Consider the following 21430-nt stretch of genomic DNA (forward strand, 5'->3'; position numbering starts at 1 on the left):
CTCAGTAAGTTCATAAAGAGATGAAAAGACTGGAAGACTATGGCTTGAGACATAAAAAGTAAAAACAGGAGATTGATAAATCGCAGACTGAATATCTGCAGCATGCCATCATCATCATCATCAACAACACCCTTTTTCACATTTTTGTATGGGATTATGGTATTGTGCCACCATTTAACTTACTGAAGGCCACTCTACTACATTATTTGACATCCATGTCTGCCTATCTTAGTCTTCTTTCAGGCAATTTATACATCTCTTGGCTGGATGCCCCCATCTTCTCTTGCCCTCTTTTTGTCTCTCCCTAAGCTGATTTTTTGCACACGTGACTGACCTACACTGTGTATCCACCTACCCTTCTCATGCACTTCATCTGCACCACCTCAAGGTTCCTCAGTTGCTTTGCCTTCACTGCAAAGGTTTCTGTGCCATACAGAAGCAGAGGTGACACCATTTTGTGCACCTTACTTTTTGACATATTTGGATTTTTTCTGTCAAATACTACCCCTGTCACTTTGTGCCAGTTGGCTGCAGTGCACCTGATTCTAATTTTCTGACTCAAAATTCTCTTCTCCTGAACCATACTACCACATACCTGAAACTGTTAACCTGTTCCACTATTTTCCCTTCTATCTCACTGTTAAGCTTCTTCTGATTTCTCACATGTTCTGCCATGACCACTGTTTTGCCTGTGCTCAGTGTCATCTCATGTGCCTTCAGGTTTGCATTCCTATCCCCAATCATTTGCTGAAATTTCTGTTCAGACACTGCTTTAATACCAAATCATTTGCATACAGCAGCTTTGGTGCTGCCTTCTCCATGCTGTTTGCTGATGTAGTCCATGAACAATATAAACAGGCATAGTGCCAGAGGTGAGGCCTGATGCACACCTACTCCCACTGGGCACACCTCTGTGAGTAAATGCATAGTTTGTATTTTTGTCACTGAGTCCCCTGCACATAGCAAGCACCAATTCTACAAAAAATTCTGGGACTTTGAGACATCACATGACTGCCATAATCAGCTTTCTTAGGACCTTGTCATATGCTTTTTGCAAGTCAACAATTCCCAGTTAGACCTCTTCCTTGTCTCTAGATGTTTTCCAGTATCTGTCTCATTGTAAACAACACGTCAGCTGTACTGCATCCTCATCTGAATCTGAACTGCTCATCTCCCATCTTACTTTTTACTGCTCTGCATATTAATTTATTAATCACCCTCTCCAGCACCTTCATTCAGTGTGAGAGGAGCGTTATACCTCTGTTTTGCCCACAGTTGTGAATATCCCCCTTTTTCTTGCAAACACAGGCAGTAGAATGCTTATTATCTAATCATCTGAAATAAACTTCTGTCTGTCTCTCTCGCTCCATATCACAATTAGTACTCTCTGGAACCATTTCTCCTCTGACATATTCAGCATCTTGATCTGATCTACAATGACTTCATCTGTGCCTACCATTTTCCATGATTTCATCTTCATTACCTGTTTATGTATATATTTATTTATTTGCATTTGGTTATTGGGAAGGACTGACTGGGTCATTCAAGACCACTTTTTAGGGGATGCCTGGGGAAAAAAGCTTCAAAAACATATTAAGTGAAAGAAAAACATAAAATGAGATTATATTATAAACTTTGGAAGTACTAACAGTATTTGGTGTATATTGATTATAGATTCAGTATAGACTGGAAAGTAATGTATACAAACATAATTAGTATCAACAGTAGAAGTGCACACAAGACAAAATATCAACTAAAGAGAAATTAATCCAGAGTGAATAGGGTGTCAGTGCAATAACATAATTGGGTAATCTAAAACAAATTTAGACAGATAAGTTTTGATTCTGTACAAGGTACCTAATTTTAAATGATTTTTATGGCATTGGTTGGGAGTGGTGAGCTTAAGAAATAAATTAAAATGAGACACTGTGTCAAATTTTGAGAGATCAAGAAAGGTGACAGAAACAAAAAGATTATTATTGCAGTGTAGGTTACTTTGGAAAGATATTAAGGCAGCTGATGTGCTGTTCTGTGGTTAGGGCAAAATCCATGCTGGGAGCTACAGAACAGGTTTGGGCCTAAGAGATAATTATGAGAGAAACAAAAGTTATGTACTCATCATAATGATAGATATGTGTTGTCTGCTTCTGTCTTCCTCAATGGATGGGTCTCTGGATCTGACCTTGGATCTGGCTTCAGCCAGTCAAGACTTTGGATCCAAAGCTTAGGCCCTCCCCCTACCCATAACTCACTGTAAACTCTGATATTACCTCAGACTGAGTTTGCTCAAGAGAAATAATAAGGAACAAAGAACTTCAGTCTCACAAATCAGAAAGTAACACAAACACTAAACTCAAAGACTGGTCCGGAGCTCAAAGTGTGCAAAGACATCCCTAGGAAGTGGCCAGTGCCATCATACCAGATGCAAAAGAAATAAATGTAGTACTAAGCAACGGGGGAAGGAGGATGAGTAACTGAGGAAGGATGGAAGTGGATAACACAGATATATGGATATGGTGAGTACATAACTTTCGTATTTGATGTTGTCTCTTCCATCTGTTCCTTGACAGATGGGACAGAGTCCTCAACTGATGAAACTCTTGGGTAGTCATATAAAAGGATATTCCAGAGGATGGCTGAATTGAAAGCTGCTCTGTTTCTAGAGAAGAACTGCAGTGTATAATTGGAAATGAAGGTGTGAACACTGGACCACGTAGCTGCCACATAAATGTCATCAGTGGAGGCCCTTGAAAAGAAAGTGGGTAGTCACATATCTAGTCAAGCAAGCTTTGATGTGCTTGGATAGGGTCATGCCCTTCTCGCTGTAAAAATGTGAAATGTAAGCAGATAACCTTTACCTTGATAAAGTGACTTTAGAGACCCCTCTGACCCAATTTGGATGTTGAGAAAGACACAAAGAATTGGTCAGATTTCCTAATGTCTTTACTATGAAGAATATAAAAACATAGCTGACAACGGCTGTCTTGCAGATGTATTATGTATTCTCATTTACTGGAAAAATTAGAAAAGAAAAGTGGAAGATGGATGGTCTGATTTAAAGTAGTCTGGGTAGCTACCTTTGGAATAAAAGAAGGATTAGTCCATAACAGTACCCTGGCCTTGTGAAAAATGAGGTACAGTGGTTTGCATTAAAGAGCTCAAAGCTCTGATATCCACCTGGAAGAAGTAATTGCTACCAGAAACAATGCTTTCCAAGTCAGAAACTTGCTATCCACCTTGGCTGTGGGTTCAAAGGGAGGCTTTGGTAGAGCTTGAAAAATAATAGTAATGTTCCAAGGGGGAGTAGGATCCCTCGAGGAGGGACTGAGAAGGAAAGTGTCCCTTAATAAATCTTTAGATAATCTGAAAGAGGTGACAGGGGATTGATTTTCTTCAATATAGAAACATGAAATAGCAGCTAAGTGAATTTTGATAGTAGAATTACTGACTCCAATAAGAAAAATAGATGCCAGAAAATCTCATACCACTGGAAGAAGAGCCAGAATGGATCCAGATTCCTTTGAGAAGTCCAAATAGAAAACCTTTTCCACTTGCTTATGTAAATCTTCCTGGTACAGGGTCTTTTGGATGATATAAGAATGTGGATTACCTGGGGTGAAAGCCTGGACTGACCATCCATTATTGGAAGTGGAGAAAAGAAAAGTGGTTAATCAGAAGGCTTGAATGTCTGGGGGAAGCATGTCGGATGGATGAGAAAAGATATCTGGGCTGGAACTCAGCACCCAAGAGAGGTGTAGCAGATGAGGCCAGAGGTAGGGGAACGACACTTGTCAAGGCCAGAAGGGGGCAATTAGTATAACCATGACCTTCCTCTGTAATGATTTCTGTAGAAATGTTGGTATGAGAGGAACTGAAGGAAGGGATATAGGAGACTGAGGGGCCAAATGTGGGTAAGAGTGCCCCTTGCTGACTCTCCCTCCTGGGGAATTAGGGCAAAGTACTTGCTGTACGTGGTGTTGTGGGGAGAGGCAAAAAATCACAGCACGGTTGGTCCCAGTGACAGAAAATCTGCTCTGACACCTTCAGATTCAGGGACCACTTATGAAGCAAGAGGATAGACTCACTCAGCCTGTCTGCCAGTACATTGGATTTCCACAGAATGAGTGCTGCTATTAGAAAACAGTCAGAAGATATCACCCATTTTCAAACCCTCATCGCTTCTCAAAATAACGAATAGGATTGGGTTTCTTGCTATTTGCTGATGTACCAGACTACTGACATATATTGTCTATTTGGATAAATATTGCTCCTTGAGGGAGGAAGTCCTGAAAAGCCTGCAGTGCTAGGAGAACTGACATCATCTCTAGGAAGCTGACATGTAAGTTGCCCTCAGAGGGGGATCATGTGCCTTGGACTGTATTTCCCATGTAGTCCCTCCCAACCCGGTTGGGAGACATCCATGGTCATTGTTACCTTGGGTGAAGGAAGTACAAATGGGCAACCTTCTGCTACCATCAGGGACTTGAGCCACCAACAGATGTGTGTTCTGCATATATTTGTTAACAGTATCCAGAAAGTCAGTGATTGATGCCTAATGGACCACAGTACTGCAAGGGTCCACTGAAACACTCTCATATGATACATTGCAAGAGAAACCAAGGTAATGAATGCAGCCTTGCAATTGGTTTCTGGTAAGACAGAACATCTAATGGATGGTTGTGAAGGGATGGCAGTCTATTCTAATAGAGTCTCGCTATCTAACAAGTTGTGTCCAAGTGTGCACTTATAAATTATATTGCTTTGACAGGGAGAAACTTGGACTTGTCTGAATTCACTGTGATGCCCAGCCATGAGCAAAGCTGAAGTAAAGAGTTTCTGGCATGGATGAGTCGTTTCCTGGTTGGGGAGGAAATTAGCGAGTGTCAAAGGAAAAAACTTCAAAGACCAATGCACGTAAGGTTCAGGTATGGCATCTTTATTACTTGCAGCAAGGAGACAAAAAATATGCAAATACAGGATTTTGCCTAGTTACTACTGCAGTATGCTTTTCTTATACTGTTCTATAAAATGTTACTTTCTATGGTTGACGTAGTTAGACACAACTTTCTGTATTGTTCTACAGCAAATGTTACTCAGATTTCCTGCTGACATGTTCAGATTTGAAATTCACTATATGTTACATAGAAAATGTTACTTGGATTTCCTGCTGACATGACTGGATTTATGAAAAACATTTGAGAAAAACAACCTGACCTTGGGGGCTGTATTTTCTTTAGCCCACTACAAGCTTCAATTGTGCAGCTCTAATACATATGTTACATTTCAAGGTACTTTTCGAGCTTAGGTACAAGTAAATGCTGATTGCAGTTCATATTTTCAAACAGCCTTTGTCTTCATTATCAATAACTTCTGCAGCTGTGGATTTTCTCATAGCATAAGCAGAAAATCAATAACTCTTTGTTTAAATCTCATGACATTAGTAGAAGTGATACATCTATTATTATTTTCCTGACACTAGTAGAAATTGAATGTTTCCCTGTAAATTTCCAAAGCATAAGCAGAGATCATAACTGCACATATTTCATGACATTACAAGATTGGAAGGCTTCTGCAGTTCATACAGATTTATGCAGTGTGAAATAGAATAAATGTGTTAACCTTTTTAAACCTCGAATGCACTAAGCATATTACTAATACATATTTTTCTAACATTTCCCCCCTTTTAATACTTTATTCTACTTTCAAAATAAGTATAAACAGTTTTTCTTTCCCTAACCTCTTCCTACTCAGGATTTGCAGTTAAAAGAGTCATTCAGTTTAAACTTATGAAAGCATTTTCAATTTTTCAACAGTTCTTCAAATTCAGCACCTTGAAATAAGGTTTCTGAAACTGACATGTCCATAAAGTCTTTAATCAGTCTCTTCATGCAGGGGATGCAGCAGAAAACACATACCCCCAGTAGGATCATTTCTACACAGATGGCAATCAGAATGTTCATTAGGATACTGCCCCACTGCCCCAAACAATCTCTGGAAAAGTCAGTCAATGGATTTGGTCCTGGTTTGGTCATGGCCGACACTTGCTGAATTACCTCGAGGTGATTGTCTATCTCGTGTTTATGGTCAGAAATATACAGACAGCACTCCTCCTGGATTAAAGCACAAGTACCTCCTCTCGCCGCTAGGGTGAAGTCGAGAGCCATGCGGTTTTGAAGCACTACAGTTCTCATGGCATTCAGTTCATCAGTCACCAATTCTAGAGCGTAAAAGGTTGCATTGCTCATTACTTCGAGAAGTTTAGACAGTTTTCTCAGCTCCCAGATTGATTTCACTGCTCCATATGCTGGTAATATGCCTGCCCACGATATAACAGAATCACTCAAGTCCATGTGTGTCAGTCCATAGCCCACAGCATGATGATTTTTCCAGGGCACATCGATTCGTCCTACTGGATTGACAGGCTTCTTGACGGCTTCTCGAACATTTCAAATTTTCTCTCGAGGTAAGACTGCTGTGTGTCGAATGGCCAGAACCAGGTAGCCCAAAAAACAACTGCCGGACCAATTCTCAGGTAACCACTTGTATGCTTTTCTACCACATACAAAATAACAGTATTCTACTTTAGTAGTAACTTTACTATGAATATACACTTGTCCTGCATGAAACATTTTTCTGTCAATTATAGACAGTTGTTTGTAGAGAACAGAATCATGTTTTACTTCCTCAATTGTTTTGTGCATCAATTAAAAAAATGAATCATAGTTCATATTACAATACAAGCCTGTGTTATTAGCTTTAGTATAGCATCTATAAGGAACAGTCACATTGCAATTGCTCCAACCCACCTGAACTGTATCATTTTTGTAAAAACACACAGTTCCCTTTTGTTGAACAGACAAGTGCAATACTATTTTATCTTGTGCTGTAATAGTTAATGTATCATGAATCAAGTTCTCCCAGGTCTCGTTGACTCCTAGGGGACTGAAGTTAACAATAACCCCCCATATGCTGTTGGCAAAGCTGTGCAAATCCAGCAATTCGAGACATTGAAGGTCTCAGTATACACATATTTGATTGCCTGATAAGTATTGAAGTTTGGGTGCCAGTCTATGTGCGACTCTTCACGTTTATTCAGTTCAGTTTGTGTGGCTGGGAAAAGGAATGGCCACAATAAAAAGATTATTGTCACTAGTATAGTTAACAGGGTGATTATGCAATACTTCTGAGGAAATGGTTGTTCTGCATTCCTATTTTCTCCATCTCTTCCGAGTAGTTTTATTTGAATTTCTCTGGATTCTATCATTTTTGCTTTTAACATGTGATCTTACTCTCTGCCCTAATAGGACCTTCAGCACCGATGATTTCTTCACTGGGGTTGAGACGGATCAGTCCTGTTGATCTGACCCCCCCTTTGTAGCCAGACTTTGTGCTGGGGGCCCCGTTGGAGAGGTAAGATTTTTGTCCAGTTCAAAGTTCTTAACTAGTTTGCAGTGCATCAGGTGGATCCACGAGGCTCGCTCTGCGATCTTGACTGCAGTGGGTGTTGAAAGAAGCACCTGGTATGGACCTTCCCACCTTGGTGATGTCCAATTTCACTTTTTAATAGTTTTCACCCAGATCCAATCCCATGGGATCACTGCCACTTCCGATGTTTTGGTTTGTTCTTTATCTGAAACAGAATTTGACTGCAGCAGATGTTTAGAATTCAACAAATTTCTCATATATTCAGCAAGTGTACAGTCAGCTTCCTGGTCTGCAGGCATGAGAGGTTTCCACTGGGGTATATAATAAGCCCTTCCAAATAGTTTTTCAAAAGGAGTCAATCCTTTTGCAGTCGGAACAGTTCTCATGTTCAACAGTGCCAGGGGCAGACAGTACACCCAATTCCTTTCTGTTTCTGCTATTAATTTTCTTAGCTTATTCTTTAAAATTCCATTATGCCTCTCAACTAGCCCTGCAGATTGCAGATGATATGCACAATGATTTTTTAAAGAAATACCAAAATGCTTACTTAACTGTTGTATGGTTTGGTTTACAAAGTGTGTACCGTTGTTGCTGTAGATCCTTTCCGGAATGCCGAATCTAGGGATGATTTCTTTGACAAGGACTTTCGCTACTGTAGCTGCGTCTGGATTTTTGGTTGGAAAGGCTTCCACCCATTTGGAAAACATATCTACAATGACAAGACAATATTTCTTATTTTCACATTTGTTCAATTCTATGAAATCCATACAGATAGTATGAAACGGATATGGTGGTGTAGGGAAACTCCCTTGCTTGGGCATTAACGCCCCTTGTGCATGATGTTTATTACAAATTTGGCATATCAAACAAAATTTTTTAGAATAGTTTGTAAATCCATATATTGTGAACACTCAGTTCACCAGCTGTACCATCCCCCCTGTTGAGACATGGCATTGCCCATGGCTCAACAAAGCTGCATATCTAAACAAATTAGATGGTAGTATCGGTTTCCCTTCTTTAGAGATGTACAGACCCTTTTCGAGAATTGCTCCTCGTTTTACCCATCTTTGCTTTTCAGCTTGCATAGTGAGTGTCTGCATTGTCTTTAACATTTCTAAGTCTAAAATCTCAGAGGGTTGTAGTTCCTCATTTAAAAGAAATACTTCTGAAGCTGCTTGTTTTGCAGCTGTATCAGCTCTCGCATTACCTTTTGAAATCCTATCTCATTGCTTGGTATGAGCTGTGCATTTACAAATAGCTACTTTCTGAGGTAACTGAATAGATTCTAAAAGATCTAAAATAAACTGTGCATGAATGATAGGTTTGCCAGTAGATGTTATCATTCCTCGTTTTTTCCACTGTTGCACAAAAACATGTACAGTAGAAAAAGCATACTGACTGTCAGTAAAAATGTTTACGCTGAAGCAAAGCACTGGAGCAGAACAACAAGTCCAAGAACAACGATAGTTGAGTTAAGATACCTTTATAACCAAGACAACAAAGCTTTCAGGTTCAAAAACCCTTTCTCAATGTTTTACATTGAGAAAGGGTTTTTGAACCTGAAAGCTTTGTTGTCTTGGTTATAAAAGTAAAAATGTTTACACATTTACCCTTTGATAAGATACATGCCCCTGTCAAGGCAATCAATTCTGCTGTCTGTGCAGATAAGCTGTGTGGTAAAGGTTTTGCTTCTATAATCTCAGTATCAGAAACTACAGCATATCCTACTAGGTTCTGTCCTGCAGGACCCCTTTTGCACGAACCATCCACGTAGTATGTCACCTCGGCATCGTCCAAGGGGACATCCATGAGATCTTTTCTAGGCAGTGTCTTTTGCTCAATCACCTGCAGGCAGTGGTGTGGTGTGCCATCTGCAGGGGTTGAGAGCAGGGTAGAAGGGTTCAAGGTCGTGCATCGTTCAGTTGTCATGTGAGGTTGGCTCAACAATATAGTCATACAGGAAAGATGCCTAGCAGGGGAAAGATATGCTACCTTCTCTTGCAGTAAAATAATTGCGACTGCATGAGGCACTCTCAAAGTGAGAGGGTGGAATAAAACTACTGAGGCCGAAGCCTGTACTGCCATTGCAGCTGCAACTACTGCTTGTACACAGTGAGGTAAAGACCATGCCACTGGGTCTAGTTGTGATGAATAATAAGCAATGGGGCGTTGCTTGGCCCTGTGCTGTTGTGTTAACACTGATGTCATATAACCTTGCTTACAATCTACAATTTGGAAAAAACATTTATGGTAGTTTGGTAATCCTAGAACTGATGAGGACGCTAGTAAGTGTTTCAGTTTGCAGAAAGCAGATTCTGCCTCTGGTGTCCATTGTAACAAATCCTGTGCTGTCATAGGCGTTTTATATATCAGGTCAGTCAGAGGTGCAGATTCCAAGGCATAGTTTGGAATCCAGCTCCAGCAAAATTTAGTTGTACCCAGGAAGGACATCATTTCCTTCTTGGTAGTGGGTTTTGGTGCTTGCAAAATAGCTACTTTTCTGTCCTCATCTAATGTTCTACCCTCTTTGGATATTACATACCCTAGGTATTTGACTTGTTTTTTCCAAAGCTGCAGTTTATTTTTGTTTACCTTATGTATTACCTTAAAATCGTAATAGCGCTATGGTATCTTCTTTGCAATCTTGCTGGGTGGGGGCCGCCAGCAGGATATCATCAACATAAAGTAAAATCTGACTGCCTCTTGGTGATGTAAATCCCTCCAAGTTGCTTGCCATTTCTTGTGAGAATATTGTTGGACTTTCACAATATCCCTGTGGTAGTCGCGTATATGTATACCTTTTCCCCTGAAATGTGAATGCAAACCAATACTGGCTGTCAGAGTGCATCGGTATTGAAAAGAACGCGTTGCTAATATCTACCACAGAAAAATATTTCTGTTGAGGTTTTAAATCATTCAACAGGGTGTGTGGGTCTGGCACTGTAGGCGCCCTTGGTATTACTGCGTCATTTACAGCTTGTAAATCTTGGACCATACGCCATTCTCCATTTGCTTTTTTAACAGGAAATAAGGGTGTGTTACATGGTGAATCGGGAGATTCCACCAGTACCCCTTCCTTAAGTAAAGCGGCTGTAATAGGTTTGATTCCTACCTCTGCATCTTTTCGTAAGGGATACTGTCTTTTCTGCGGTCTAAATGCTGACTTTGGCGTGATAGTAACTGGTCCCACTGTATGAATAAGTCCTACATCTGATTTTCCTGTTGACCAGAGAGTTTCTGGTATATTCAGTAAGGCATTCTCTTACTCCTTTAATAGGAGTGCTAATCAGCTGTCCTTGCTAGACTGCAAGTGTACGGCTGGGTGGTTCTGAGTTATCCAATTCAGGTTCTGTACTTGTATTCCCTGTTCTGACAGCTCTAATTCTGTCTGTTTTTCCCATCTCATGACTTTTTCTCCTAAGTCTGCCCATTCTATGTTTTTGTCCTTAGTTAAGCTAACATGTGGTAATCGATTAGATTTATAGAGTGCAAAGAACTCCTGGGGCAATGAACAGCTGGCTACACTGTTCCTTTCTGTGTCCCAGTACAGATTACGTAATATCAATCTGTTTGCACGATTTTTAAACAATTCTTGCTCATATTCCTTATCAGGTCCTGGCATGTTACAATAATACAGGGTACAGTGCAACAAGTGTTGCTTATCAGTGTCAAGGGAGGGGAACATACTGATGGCTACATTCATTAATTCTTCAATCACAGTTCCTGGACCAGTCGTAACCAAGTCCTGGCTGTACCAATAAAACATTTTACCCTCCGATTGCACTGCAAAGGTATCAATTTGTCGCTCTGCTTCCATACCCTGCATGGTTGGGACTACTGCTATACCGAATAGCTGCATAAGGTCTCTGCCCAAGAGGTTTACTGGGCATTTTGCAGAAACAACAATTTTGCTTTTCTGAGTCAATCCTGAAACAGGATCAGTTATTGCAATGTTACGAGAGAGGGGCTCCCGTTACAGCTGTCCATTAGCTGCTTTTACTAGTATGTAATCAGGTGACTCTGAGCTTTCTGGCAGTTTGGAGGGATGTATCAGGGTTCGTGATGCCCCTGAGTCACACAAGAATTTGACTTTCCTCCCTTCTACCAAGAGTGTAATTTCTGGTTTTATGTCCGATAAATAGAGCTCCAAGCTCAATAAAGCTAAGTCTAATATTTCATTTTCTTCACTGTCCGTAACTTCCTGCACTTCTCTTCTGTCACATCCTCTATTCCCTCTATCACATTCTCATTTGTTTTTTCTCCGCTATCCCCTTCTAGTGATTCCTGACTATCATATAGTCAGTCCTCACCCTCCTTGTCTTCCGTGGTTGCCTTCTTGTTTTTCTTGCAATCCCTTGCCAAGTGTCCCTTTTTACCGCATTTAAAACATTCTCCCCTTTTCTTTCGCCCTTCAAAGTCCTCTGATCGCTGATCAGATTGTTTGTTTCCCTGGGCATTTTTCTTGCCCTTTTTCCCCGATTGTACTAAATAAACTTCTGCTCCATCTTCTACAGAAAATACTTGAGCTTTCTTTTTCTTTTTGCTATTAAAATGCCTTTTGGCATGCCTAGCATATTCAAGTAATGACTGTAACCTGCTTGTACGATGATCTACCATGTGTTTTGTAATAAAACTGCTTATGGGTGCAATACTGCCTTTTAAAAATGCATTCTTTAACTGCTGTTCATATGGGGAATCTTGTGTCTGATCTTCAGGAACCTGCATTCCACAGTGGTTATTAAAACATTCTAATAATCTGGCATAATATTGGTCAACAGTTTCACCTTCTTGTTGGATGCATTGATTAATGCAAGCCCAGTCTGCCCAAGGATTCCATTTCTCAGAGATGTGGTCTGTGAGACCTTTTACTCTATTGTCTAGTTCTGCGCTGCTATGTGGGAGGGGTTTGTGTGCAGCATCACAGGGATTCCAGTTGCCACTAATCATGTGCCAATCTGGCCCCACAATTTGTCTAACTACTTTTTCTACCTCTTCTTCGTTTAAATTATAACTTAGCCTCATTCCTTGTAAATCTTCCGAGAATTTAGTAAAATTAACTTTTGGATGGGGAATTCCCTCAGTGGCTTTCTGGATATCTTCCGGAGTCCAGGGTCTATACACTAGAATAGCTGGGTCCTGACCGTCTTGTCCTGCCTGAGGATTAGGTACTTCTATGAGTGGGCATATTTCTTCTTCACTCATAGATCATGAATTCTTAACCATTTGATATAACTCAATGCCTTCATTTGAGTTGCCTGCCCAGGTTCGAGACCTGGTCCTGATGGGATCTCTAATAAACAGTTTCGCTTTTGTAATGTCTTTATTTTCAGTGACAACAGGATATTGTGGGGTGGACTAACCTGTTCACTTGCTTCATATTCTGGTAAGGGAGGTGGAGGGGCCGACACTATTACTAAATTATTGACTTCCTTATCTAAAAACATTGCTTTTGAATTGTTGTTCTTTTGTTCCCTACGGTTTACTTCCTCAATCCACCGGTGTGCCTGAGGAATTCCTAACTGGCGTTGCTTTTTTACCCGACCTTTGGAATCAGTTTTGAGCTGTTTGACAAGTTTGACAAGCGAGGATTTTTCTAATTTACCATCAAATTCATACTTATTAACCCATTTTGAATAATATTTAATATTGTCAGCACGCTGCGACTGCATGTATTTTGTGTCTTCGGTTAATGGCAGATTTTGGGGTATTTGTGTGCAATTATTACCCATTTTGTTCTACCCTTTTAATCATTACACAACTTCTCTTACTTTTAACGTGGTACCACGGATTTTGTTATAGTCTCTTGAGAATGACTGCCTACCTATTCTGTTTTCCCTGATCTATGAAAAGACAGTACTCTTTTCTGTCCCTGACTTGTAAAATACAGTCTTGACAAAAACAATACAAATCTAGTCCCTGATCTAAAACAGAATAAGTAGATTCACCTTACCTGATTCTTCATGATTGATCACCTGGTTCGTGAAAACCCATCCTTCAGTCACAGATCAGAAAGTGGCTGGCCTCTTTTGCATGGCAATTCAGTCGGAGGGCTTTTCAAATAAGAAGAACCGATTTGGTTTCTTCCCCGTATGGTTTCAACCACTCGGCCTGTCTGATCCGAGGCAAAGTGAAGTTTTCCAGTCTGAAGGACCAATCTGTCAAAGGAAAAAACTTCAAAGACCAATGCACTTAAGGTTCAGGTATGGCACCTTTATTACTTGCAGCAAGGAGACAAAAAACATGCAAATACAGGATTTTGCCTAGTTACTAACAGGCAGTATGCTTTTCTTATACTGTTCTATAAAATGTTACTTTCTATGGTTGACGTAGTTAGACACAACTTTCTGTATTGTTCTACAGCAAACATGTCAGATTTCCTGCTGACATGTTCAGATTTGAAACTCACTATATGTTACATAGAAAATGTTACTTGGATTTCCTGCTGACATGACTGGATTTATAAAAAACATTTGAGAAAAACAACCTGACCTTGGGGGCTGTATTTTCTTTAGCCCACTACAAGCTTCAATTGCGCAGCTCTAATACATATGTTACATTTCAAGGTACTTTTCTAGCTTAGGTACAAGTAAATGCTGATTGCAGTTCATATTTTCAAACAGCCTTTGTCTTCATTATCAATAGCTTCTGCAGCTGTGGATTTTCTCATAGCATAAGCAGAAAATTAATAACTCTTTGTTTAAATCTCATGACATTAGTAGAAGTGATACATCTATTATTATTTTCCTGACACTAGCAGAAATTGAATGTTTCCCTGTAAATTTCCAAAGCATAAGCAGAGATCATAACTGCGCATATTTCATGACATTACAAGATTGGAATGCTTCTGCAGTTCATACAGATTTATGCAGTGTGAAATATAATAAATGTGTTAACCCTTTTTAAACCTCAAATGCACTAAGCATATTACTAATACATATTTTTCTAACAGCGAGTCATCTAGATATGAGAACACCCAGAACCCTTGAAGCCTGAGATAGTCTGCGATTACTGCCATACACTTGACAAACACTGTGGTGAGACCAAAGGGCAGGGCTCTGAACTGGAAGTGACTGGCTCCAAGACAGAAGTAGAAGAACCTCTGGGATTGCTGGTGTACCTTGATGTGGTAGTACACATTATGAAGGTCTGTCAAGCACTTCCAATCATTCACTCTCAACAGTGGAAGAATGGACTGAACCATGACCATCAGGAACTTTGTCTGTTTGACATACAGACTGAAATGACTGAGGTCCAAAATTGGCCTGAGGTCCCTTGTCGCTTTTTGACACCAAAAAGAATCTTGAGTAAGTTCTGTATCCATGCTGGTCTGATGAGACCTCTTGGATGATGAGCTTGTTCAGTAGCATGTCTATTTCTATAAGTGCTGCTTGCTTTTGAGATGGTGGAATATTTGGCAACTTTTTTAATGGTGGGGTATGAAACAGAGAGGGAATGGAATAGCCTCTGGTTATTATCCTCTGTATTGACCTGTGTTTTATGACAGATATCCAGGCTTTGAGATGTAGTGACAAGCAATCCTGACTGCCTCCAGAGTATGACAGTTGAGCAACCATTCAGGAGTGCTGATAAGGCCTCTTAAAGAAGGGTCCCCTAAAACCTCGGTGGTGCCACTCATCCCTGCTGTGAGGGTGATGTCCATTATTTGACTTTCCCTCTGCAGCAGTGGGGTCTATTTCAAGATGTTTTTGCAAAAATCCTTAGGTCTTTTTGAATAATAGTTTCTTTCCCTTTTTCTGGTTCCTATTGAAAGACCTCTGTGGATAGAGAATTGTATTCCTACCACATAAGGTGGTATTGCAACCTGTTTGATTCTGGAAAGTGTGTCCTTGACTTTAGGCCCATAAGAGACATTCACAAACAATGTCTAGAAGTGCTTGGTTAAGTCACACAAGTGCATTCAGGCATGTCTCCATACGGTAATGCCAGTACCTGCTCCTCTCAAAATGTATTAGATATTAGGTGCACCAACACATTGGAAGGGGCTGTAAGGTGGCCAACTGTGCCAAGTAATTCAGGGCCCTCAAAGAGAAGGTAGCTGAAGTGTACACCTGCTTCCCAAACCTGTCCAATGTCCTGGACTCTCTGTTAGGGGAGTGGACAGAAGAGCTCTCTTCCACTAGCTCTTTCTAAGAGATGGATGCCACTGTTATGGAATTGATGGCCAGACCCTTACTCCAGTGCTGACAGTCCTTTGGAGATAGTAAATACTTGTCCGGTTTGCATGGAATTGATTCAGCCACATACAACTCCTTCCATGCCCTACCATCTCATCAACCAGAGGAATCACACAAGATAAAGCTGGGACAGACCTGAAAGCCTCAAGAAACATTGGCTCTTCATGAGGGGGGACTTCAGTGGACCACCAGCCTTTCTGTTCAAAAGTTTGAGGATCTTTCCAAATGAGCCATCCTCAAGGGGGGATCTGGGGACTTCTCCCCTTCACCGAAGTTAGTGTCTTCAATTAATGACTCCTGGGAGAATCAACATGTCTCTTTTTATATGTATGCTTCTGAGGAGCCTCCTTGGTAGGATGTTCTGGAGAGAATGTGGAAGCAGTCTGGGAGCCTCCAATATGAACTGTTTTGAGGCTCAGCTGGACCCAGCTGTCCCAATGGGACTGACTGAGCAGGCTCAGGACTTAAGGATATTCTATGGAGAATGGGTGGAAATGAGTGAGTGAGAGAAGTCTGCTTATCAGATAAGGAGCGTGCACTCTGAACATCTTTGAATGCCGAAGCCAAGGGAGAACACAACATTTTTTTCCAGATGGAGCTGAAGCTACTCCTTCAGAAAAACCTCAAAATTCTGCCTAGTAAGTTTCCAAGGCTGACATCAGAGTTGAGTTTTTCAGTGCTGAGGCTGTGAGAGAAACACATGGCTCACAAAGCTTTGGAGTTGAGCCTGTTCCTCTAGATCCAGCAACAATGCTACAACCCTGAGATTCTTCTGGATCCAAGGCAGCCAAAGTTGGTTGGATCAGAGATGGCACCAGAGTGGAAGAATGCTAGGTCTTCAGCTCTGAAGCAGACAAACTCTGGGTAACACTTTGATATGTATTGTCAGAACCTAAAAAAATGGACTGGAGTAGGAGCTATGACATAATGATGGGAAGGAGCTAAGCTCCAGAATCCTACAGTGGTACGAGCTGATAGGACCCCCCCAATTGAATCTGGGTCCTGAGAAATTTCTTCATCATCTGGTCTGTGTCTGCTATGGAAATTATCTTGGTTGAGTGCACTGACTACAAGGAAGAGGTGCTTAAAGTCATCCAGACGACCACTGAAAAGGTCTTCTTTGTAAAAAAGACCATTGAAAAGGTCTCTTTTGTAAAAAGAGGGAGTGGAGCCTAGGGGAAACCTGCTCTGGGGAAAAATGTGGCTCTGAGAGAGGAGGCTTTTGGATCCAATCAGAATAGGTTCTGATAAAAGTGTCAGATACATTGGTTTAGATGACTTTGTTGCCAGGGCCAAAGAAGCAATATAACTGCAAGAACAGTCTGTTGAGCATTTTCTGGATTTTTCTGCAACTTTTTTCCCCTTTGATCTGTTAGAGTTTTATTTGGCAGAAGGGAAAGCTCCAGAGGCAGCAGACTGAGTTTGGTACAATTCTCTTGCAGGGCAGGAAATACCTTGAGCACCAACTTGTTCTTAAACTCAATGATTGCCCTAGAGCCAAAAGCAGTACAGATAGAGCACCAAAGGTCTAAGTGGTAGCCCCAAGGCAGTACACACACTTTGAGTGTGCATTGGAGTTTGGTATCTTGTGGCTACAGGCTATGCATGCTTCCCATCATCATGTCATAGCTCGTACTTCTCATTTGAAGTAAAGATCAGACCTCATACCCCAATAAGAGAAAAAAACTGAAAAATTTCTCCAAAGCAAACTATAGCCTACTAAGGGATGGTATAAAAAGTTTCAAAGCCCCTAAAAACATAGCCACCAATTACTCGTATCCAGAAGAGTACACAAATGCCCTATATAGCCACTTATTCAGCTGTACCTGACAGGAATAAAACCAGGTCCTCCTCAAAAAACAAGACCCCTTGGTGGACTGTAAGTATAAATAAGTTATATAACAAAAGAAAGAAACTGATATCTAAGAACAAGAGGGAACTTACTCAACAGAGGAAGAATACCCACCACAGCTTGAACAAGCAAATCAGATGTCTTGTAAAGTCCTTTAAGGCTAGGTATGAGACTAAAGTAGCATCCCTAGCTAAAGACAACCATAAGACATTGTTTATCTACGTCCAAAACCTAAAAGGGAACCCCAGTTGTGTGCCACACTTATAGTGGATGGTACCACTCACACTGAGCCTGAGGAAATTGCCAACCTGCTAGCTGACAGATTTGGCAATAACTTCACCACCCCATCTCCACCAACCATAACCCAAAGCATTTCTGACACCAGTCCTCTACCGAATATCGAACAGATCATACAAGCGTTCTCCAAGGCCAAAGACACGGCCTCTATGGGACCAGATAGCATCCAAGGTTGCTTACTAAACAATCTAAAACAAGACCTAGTGGAACCACTTTGCACTCTCTTTAATCATAGCCTGAGCACTGGCTTCATTCCGGAAAAGTGTAGAACAGCAATAATCATTCCCTTGCACAAAGGGGGTTCATCATCTGACCCATGAAACTATTAACCCATAAGCCTAACCAGCCTTATCTGCAAGACCGTGGAAAGAATCATCATGGACCTTATCAACAAGGACACAGGCAACCTTCAAACTCTTGACCTGACCCAGTTTGGTTTTGTCAAGGGTAGATCATGTTTATTAAGTCTGGTAGACTTCTTTGAGAATGTCACCAAAGCCCTGGATGAGGGCAAAGCAGTAGATGCTGCCTATCTTGATTTAGCCAAGGCTTTTGACACAGTCCTCCACTCAGGGATCATTGATAAAATCTCCTAGCTGGGGATTATCCTATATGTCACTAGGTGGGTAGCAAACAGGCACACTGACAGAATGCACTCTGTCAAAGTTAAGGAGTCCACCTTCACCAGTAGACGAGTTACCAGTGGGGTACCACAAGGATCTGTGCTGGGCCCTCTACTGTTTGGAATATATTTCTCTGAGGTCCAGGTGAAAGAAGATCTCCTGTGACTTACCAAGTTTGCAGAAGATTGCAAACTGGGCGCAATCATCGAGTCCCCAATGATGTAAACGTATTACAGAAGGGGCTGACTCAGACAAATGATTGATGCCAAAGTCACAGACTAAAACTTAAAGCAAAAAAAAACATATTTCCTCATTATCCCCTTTGGCAAAGAAGTAGCACCTGCTAATTATGATATAGATAACATCCCTCTAAGCTCAAACCCAGTGGTGAGAGACTTGGAAACACAAGTTGATAGCAATCTAAACTTTGATTACGTTGTGGCCATACTTATAAGGAAATTCTTCTACATTGTGTATCTTATAAATAAGGGCATTGGATCCAAGATTAATGAGGTTATAATTCTTATAATCCCTAACTGAGTACAATGCTGTCTTCTGTATGTATCTCACCAGAAACCTGCAGCAACTGGAGAGACCACAGAGGTTTCTAACCAAGAGAATCCAGGGCCTCCAAAATGTAACTTAAATGAAAAAAACTGAAAGCCCTGTCACTGTACTCTGTAGCATGCAGGCTACTGAGAGGCAACTTGTGCCTGGCCTACAGAGCAGCCTCTGACTCTGTCCTAATGGAAATGCTGCACATCTGCAAATCAAATGGGACAAGAGCCACTCGCTCCAGGGAGGCCTGACATGTGGATGTGTGGAGGGTGTTGGTGAGAATGTTAAAGAGGAGGGGACCGAAGATAAAGCATTTTGGTACAAGGGTGGTGACTGGGAGGTATGGAAAGTGGGTGGAATAATATTTTACTGACTGGTACGTATTGGATTTCGAACCATAGAAGGGTGGGCTGGGAGAGACACTTAATGTGGACATTTGAAGTAGAAGTTTGTTGTAACAAACTGTGTCAAAGTCTTTAGACAAATCTAGAAATAAGAAGACAAGTTTGCTATTATCTGTAGTGTTATTAACAGTAATTATCTAGATTAGAAGTACAGTGTTAGTACTATGGGAACGACGGATGCCAGGTTGCAGGAGATGATTTAACAATTGTTTTTTAATACATTTTTCAAGTATTTTGGAAAGGAGGAATAAGATTACTACAGGTCTAAAGTCTGTTGAATGTTCTCCTTTGAGCAGAGGGATAATGTGTGACTTATTCCAGGGAGAAGGAATGTGAGATTCCTTGACTGACCTTTTTATAAGGATTGAGACAGGATAGCCAATGCTGTTAGCTGCTATTGTAAGGTACTTGCTTGGAAGGTCATCAGCTGAAGTAGCGCATGGTTTGAGTTTGTTTAATATTAGTTTTATATAGGATGTGGGCACAGGTTTAAAGGTGAAAGTAGATGTTGTGTTTTGTGGTTGTTCGGCAGGGTTAGTATAAGATGTTGAAGAACTCTTGCTTGGAGATGTTATACTATCTGTGAAATAAGAGTTGAACTGTATTGCAGTTTCAAGTAATGAGTTATTGGGAGAGGGGTTATGGCTGAATTTTTGGTTGGGATGCAAGATTTCCTTAATGGCTGTCCAGAATTTTTAAGGGTTGTGTTTACAATTATTCTGAAAGTCGTTGTAGTATACTTTTTATCTTCATTTATTTGTTTTTTAGTATTATTCCAAAGCATTCTGAAGTTTTCAAGATATTGAGGTGTTTTATATTTTTGCCATTTTTTCCATGTTTTTTCTCTATCCTGCATTAGCATTCTACTCTTTTTGGATAGCCAAAATTGCATTATTTGTTTTTAGTCTATTCCTTCTAAGAGGCACAAGGCTATTTAGGATATTCAGGAAAGTTATATTGAATTTTTGTACAGCATCATCTAAAAGAAGGATTTTTAGGAAGTTCCTGTTAGTGGATGATAGGGTAGTAATGAACACATCTAGGCTAAACTTGAAAGGTTGCATGTTGTTTTATAAACATGCTGACTAAGTGAATGCGTGAGATGTCTGGTCATATATATTTTGAAATGATCACTTAGAGAGTATGACATTGTACCTGTGGTGGTATATTTTCTAGGGTTTGATGCTAGAATCTAGCCTAATAGGGAATTTGATGTCTTGCTGTAATGTGCTATTAATTATTTGTGTGAAGCCATATAAGTTCATACTAAATGTAGGGTAGTTAGAGTTTATGTCCAACCAATTGACATTAACATCACCTAGTAGTATTTTTTCTTGTAGAATTGTTATGTATATCCAGTGTTTTATAGCTTCCAGTATAGCTCCATTGTCACCAGGAGGAATGTAAAGAACAGTAAAACATATGTGTTTATAATTGTTTATTTTTTTAGGAAAATAATTTCTGCTGAATTGAAATTTGGTATTGGGTTGTTGGGAAATATTAAAGCAATGCCACCACCTTTCCTTTTTATACTGTCATTATGGATTATATTATAGCTGGGAGGTGTAATTTTGGAGTTGTTTATGATAGATTTAAGCCAAGTGTCAGTTACAGAGAGAATATCAGGCTTATGTCAGGTAATCCAGGCATGTAGCTCAGCAGTTTTATTTCTTATACTTCTGACGTTTATGACAGCAAAAGTTAGATTACTGTGGTTGAGGCTGACCATTATTGAGTTACAGCAGTGTGTAGAAGAGAATTGTCTTGATGATTGTTGTGATAGGTGAGGCCAAGATTAGTGTGAATATCTCCTTCTAGAAGGATTTTAGTATATTAGGGAATTACTGATACTTGTTTATTTATTTATTTATTTTTTGGAGAGTATTTTTCCATCTAATTTTGTTTTGGTTTGGAGTTAATCAGTCTATATCTGGAGTAAAGGTGACAGGCATCCTTAAATAAGTTTGCTGCAATGTGTGGAGTGTGCAGGAAGGAAGTATGAATAGGTGGTTGAGACAGAGATGGAGAGAAGTTGAGAGCTATCATAGAGTCATGATAGGATAAGAGATGGCCCAG

At 40.4% G+C, this 21430-nt stretch overlaps 1 protein-coding gene across 1 annotated transcript in view; it reads right to left on the reverse strand.

Moving 5' to 3' along the window:
• Positions 1 to 21430, reverse strand: part of GPR143 (G protein-coupled receptor 143) — a 1080305-nt gene that overhangs the window by 282719 nt on the left and 776156 nt on the right. The gene's annotated exons all lie outside the window — the stretch shown is intronic.

Source organism: Protopterus annectens, chromosome 5.part0, assembly GCF_019279795.1.
Source record: "Protopterus annectens isolate FY-2018-M chromosome 5.part0, PAN1.0, whole genome shotgun sequence".
NCBI classification, from domain to species: Eukaryota; Metazoa; Chordata; order Ceratodontiformes; family Protopteridae; genus Protopterus; species Protopterus annectens.